Source organism: Sinocyclocheilus grahami, unplaced genomic scaffold (genome assembly GCF_001515645.1).
Source record: "Sinocyclocheilus grahami isolate Dianchi unplaced genomic scaffold, SAMN03320097.WGS_v1.1 scaffold121.1, whole genome shotgun sequence".
In the NCBI taxonomy this organism is placed as follows: Eukaryota; Metazoa; Chordata; class Actinopteri; order Cypriniformes; family Cyprinidae; genus Sinocyclocheilus; species Sinocyclocheilus grahami.
In genome coordinates, this window is record NW_015505300.1 from 495,386 (window position 1) to 501,096 (window position 5,711).

Below are 5,711 nucleotides of genomic sequence, written 5' to 3' on the forward strand. Positions count from 1 at the left end.
GAGACATCTAGGTAACACTTTGTTTTACAGTGCCCTTGTTAAACATTACATGTACTTACTAGAGTAAATTATGCATGACTACAAGAAACTAACCTTAAACCAAATCTTATTCTAACATTAATATTACTCAGTACTTATTTGTGTAATTACACTGTGACAAGGACACCTTAAAATTATCTATTCTGTATTTAATCTAAAGTACATAGTATCAGTATTGATATTGTATTGCAGTATTTAAGTTTTTCAATACTTACGATTCTGAAAAAGGCCCAAAATCTACAACTCCAGCAAGTACTCCAGCAAAGAATATTGTCAGTGCTCCCTGAAATAAATTTGAATTGTCACATGTAAGTTCAAACTGCAAAATATCACAAAAATATCAAGCATTCATGAAGTCTTTCTCGATGTAAACTGCTATTGCTAAATCAGCTCAAAGTGAGGTCATTACATTGTGGTGTGATCATAGTCATAGCATAAATGTTTTCAAATATACTGGTAACTAAACCCGTTACCTTTTCAACATGTTTATTTGAAACACACCAGTGGTAGTACTTATTGGTGACAATGGTTGCCTCATAATAGTATCATTATGCACCCATCCATCAGTGCATGTGGTGATTTCATTTAGGCCGTATTCCCGGATAGCAGACAAATCCCAATCCACAGGCTGACATATGTCTGACAGAGACTAAAAGAGCCATCTGGGAGCCTGGGCAGAGTCAGGTTAAGCTGCTCTTCCTTCGTCAGATTGGGACCCACCTGAAGGATCCACTCAGTGTTGCAATAGTGGTTTGTGTCTACATGGTTGAAGACAAGGCTGGATAACTGAAAAGGCAAAACGAGATTTGGAAAGCACAACGCAAACAAGAGAAGCTTTTGGAAAAGGCCAAAGTTTAAATTGATTTGCATTTTAATGAGTGAAATAAATATTTGACCCCTTCGCTTTATTTGGGTATTTGACCCCGACTTAGTACTTGGTGGCAAAACCCTTGTTGGCAATCACAGAGGTCAGACGTTTCTTGTTGTTGGCCACCAGGTTTGCACACATCTCAGAAGGGATTTTGTCCCACTCCTCTTTGCAGATCCTCTCCAAGTCATTAAGGTTTCGAGGCTGACGTTTGGCAACTCGAACCTTCAGCTACCTCCACAAATTTTCTATGGGATTAAGGTCTGGAGACTGGCTAGGCCACTCCAGGACCTTAATATGCTTCTTCTTGAGTCACTCCTTTGTTGCCTTGGCCATGTGTTTTGGGTCATTGTCATGCTGGAATATCCATCCACAACCCATTTCCAATGCCCTGGCTGGCTTCAATTCCCTGGTCTTGACGGCATTGCCCCGTCCATTGTCCCTTTGATGTGGTGCAGTTGTCCTGTCCCCTTAGCAGAAAAACACCCCCAAAGCATAATGTTTCCACCTCCATGTTTGACGATGGGGGTTGTGTTTTTCCGGGGGGCGGTCATAGGCAGCATTCCTCTTCCTCCAAACACAGCGAGGTAATGCCAACGAGCTCGATTTCGGTCTCATCTGACCACAGCACTTTCATCCAGTTCTCCTCTGAATCATTCAGATGTTCATTGGCAAACTTCAGACGGGCCTGTAGATGTGCTTTCTTGAGCAGGGGGACCTTGCGGGCACTGCAGGATTTCAGTCCTTCACGGTGTAGTGTGTTACCAATAGTTTTCTTGGTGAATATGGCCCCAGCTGCCTTGAGATCATTGACAAGATCCTCCCGTGTAGTTCTGGGCTGATTCCTCACCGTTCTCATGATCATTGAAACCTCACGAGGTGAGATCTTGCATGGAGCCCCAGACCGAGGGAGATTGACAGTTATTTTGTGTTTCTTCCATTTGCGAATAATCGCACCGTTTTCACCTTCTCACCAAGCTGCCTGGTGATGGTCTTGTAGCCCATTCCAGCCTTGTGTAGCTCTACAATCTTTTCCCTGACATCCTTGGACAGCTCTTTGGTCTTGGCCATGGTGGAGAGTTTGGAATCTGATTGATTGATTGCTTCTGTGGACAGGTGTCTTTTATGCATGTAACAAACTGAGATTAGGAGCACTACCTTTAAGAGAGTGATCCTAATCTCAGCTCCTTACCTGTATAAAAGACACCTGGGAGCCAGAAATCTTGCTGATTGATAGGGGATCAAATACTTATTTCACTCATTAAAATGCAAATCAATTTATAACTTTTTTAAAAATGCGTTTTTCTGGATTTGTTTTGTTGTTGTTGTTGTTGTTATTCTGTCTCTCACTGTTTACATTTACATTTACATTTAGTCATTTAGCAGACGCTTTTATCCAAAGCGACTTACAATTGGGGGATACATAAAGCGATTCTTCTTAAAGAGGCAAACAGACACAAGAAGTGGTTGTAATACCAAGTTCTTAGACATTGTTCAAATAAGTACAAGCTAGAAAGAGAAGGAATAAATAAATTTTTTTTTTTTTTATGATGAAGTCAAGTAGCTTCGAAAGAGATGAGTTTTCAGCTGTCGCTTGAAAATTGTCAGGGATTCAGCATTCCAGATAGGGGTGTGAAGATCGTTCCACCAGCCAGGAGTGGTGAATGAGAATGTTCTGGAAAGTGATTTTGAGCCTCTCTGTGATGGTACCACGAGGCGTTGCTCACTAGCGGATCTCAGACTTCTGGAGGGGATGTAAATTCGTAGTAGTGAGTGGAAGTAGGCGGGTGCTGAGCCTGTGGCTGTTCTATATGCAAGCATCAATGTCTTGAACTTGATTCGGGCCGCAACCGGTAGCCAGTGCAAGGAGATGAAGAGAGGTGTAACATGGGCTCTTTTGGGCTTGTTGAAGACCAGTCGTGCCGCTGCATTCTGAATCATTTGTAGAGGTTTGTTTGTTGCTTGATGGGAGTCCAGCCAGAAGAGCATTGCAGTAGTCCAGCCTAGAGATGACAAGGGCCTGGACAAGAAGTTGTGCAGCATGCTCCGTTAGAAAGGGCCTGATCTTTCTGATGTTGTGCAATGCAAACCTGCAAGATCGAGCGGTCTTTGCAATGTGGTCTTTGAAGGTCAGCTGGTTATCAAAAGTTACACCAAGATTTCTGACCGAAGTTGATGGGGTAATTGTAGAAGAACCTAGCTGGATGGAAAAATCATACTGTAGAGTTGGAGTGGCAGGGAAGACAAGAAGCTCAGTCTTTGCCAGGCTGAGCTGTAAGTGATATTCTTTCATCCATGCCGAGATATCTGCCAGGCAGCCTGAGATCCGTGCAGCTACCGTTGGTTGAAAAGAAAGATAGAGCTGTGTGTCATCAGCATAGCAATGGTAGCAGAAGCCATGTGCCTGTATGATGGGACCCAGTGATGTTGTGTAAATGGAGAAGAGGAGGGGTCCAAGAACTGATCCCTGAGGAACCCCAGTGACAAGTTGATGTGCTTTGGATACCTCCCCTCCCCAAGACACCCTGAAAGACCTACCAGTGAGATAGGATTGAAACCAGCTAAGTGGAATCCCTGTGATGCCCATTGAAGAGAGGGCAGACAGGAGGATCTGATGATTGACAGTGTGACATCAGATAAATACACAGTCTAAGACACTAAAGTGAAAACAGCTGTGTGAAAACAGCTGAAAACACTGTTCAAATAAACCTACCATTAAAATTATAGACTGATAATTTCTTTGTCAACAACGTACAAAATCAGCAGGGGATCAAATAATTTTTTTCCTCAATGTACATATACTGTATATGTATATACTGTATATAAATGAAGAGTTCAGATGCAAAAGCCTCTAAGTGCCATCTGAAATTTTCATCTAAAATGAGCATTTTTATCAGGTTCCTCTATTTATGTTCATTTATTTCACTTTAATTCACTTGGGGTATTCACTCGTGCTGTTTGGGGTTTGGGGAACCCAGACAACAAAATGTGATAATAATGCTTTTTTAAAAACAATTTTAATTTTACTAATGTACTCTACATTTGTGCAATTTTGGGAGGATTTATGGTATTTTTAAATTTATATAAATAGTTTTATGTAAAATACACATTATAAAATACCCACATTCCTAATTTTAATTCATGGAGATAACATGGCCAATGTGCCATAGCATTATGGGAAATTGTTTCCATCTACTTGAAAACAAACACTTTTAAAATTAGAAAAACATTAAATTTCAACTACAGCCACCAGATGGCTCAAGAGCATTACTCAATGGCCCATTTCCACATAGGTATATAACTTTTCACAAGTGTTTTTATTTAGATTTATGTTAAGAGATACCAGCGTAATCGTTCTGCATTGTGAACGTGTGGAAGGGTTGCCACTTAATTTTCGTGTATTTTGTGGTCTGCATTGTGGTGGATTTAGTGATTTTATTTGACAAATTAAAAGGAAAAAGTATTGATCTATCATTTCCCCATTCATTTCAATGTCAATATCAAACATCCTGATTGTGACTCTTTTTTTCACACTAGCATACAACCAGATATCAATCCAGTTTAATTTAATTTATTTTATTTTGTAGAGCTTACCAAGTGTTGATAACAATGTACAAAGTTCTCATGCCATTTAGATAAAGGGAACTTTTTTAATTATTATTATTTCAGCAAACGTCATTTGGGGTCAAAAAGACCCCAAACAGCACCTAAGGGTAAATGGCATAGAAAAGGACCTATACATTGTCATTAAAGTAAAATTACTGAACCTAAACATAGGAGCCTGATAATTCAATTCAATTGAAGTTTATTTGTATAGCACCTTTCACGATACAAATCATTGCAAAGCAACTTTACAGAAAATTAAGTTTCTACAATATATTTAGTAGTAGCTTATCAGTGGTGACTGTCAGTTAATGTACATATGGCAGAAATGTACGGAAAAATCAATTAAATACGTAATCAAACAGACGATGAACACTATTAACAGCAATTATAAAATAAAATGATAAAAATGCTAATTTTAGAAGAAAATTTCAGATGGCACTCAGATGAACTCATCATATATATATATATATATATATATATATGTGTGTGTATATGTATGTACAGTGGTGCGAAAAAGTGTTGGCCCCCTTCCTGATTTCTTTTTTTTTTTTTTTTTTTTGTCACACTTTAATGTTTCAGATCATCAAACAAATTTAAATATTAGTAAAAGATAACACAAGTGAACAACATGCAGTTTTTAAAATGAAGGTTTTTATTATTAAGGGAAAACAAAATCCAAAACTACATGGCCCTGTGTGAAAAAGTGTTTGCCCCTAAACCTAATAACTGGTGGGGCCACCCTTAGCAGCAACAACTGCAATCAAGCGTTTGCGATAACTTGCAATGAGTCTGTTACAGCGCTGTGGAGGAATTTTGATCCACTCATCTATGCAGAATTGTTGTAATTCAGCCACATTGGAGGGTTTTATATAGTGCTTAACACTGACCACCACTACCCAATGTAAGGTTTGTGCCACAGCTGCCCTAAATTAACAGTATTGGTGATTACCAAAATAATTTTTTTATGTTTCTGTAATGGTTAATCCGCCAATATGTGTAAGCTCGCTAAACACTACTGTGTTTATTACTAAAGAGCTCACACAAAATGATTTTGGTAACCACCAATACTGTTAATTTAGGGCAGCTGTGGCACAAACCTTACATTGGGTAGTGGTGGTCAGTGTTAAGCACTATATATATATATATATATATATATATATATATATATATATACAGTGGGTACGGAAAGTATACACAC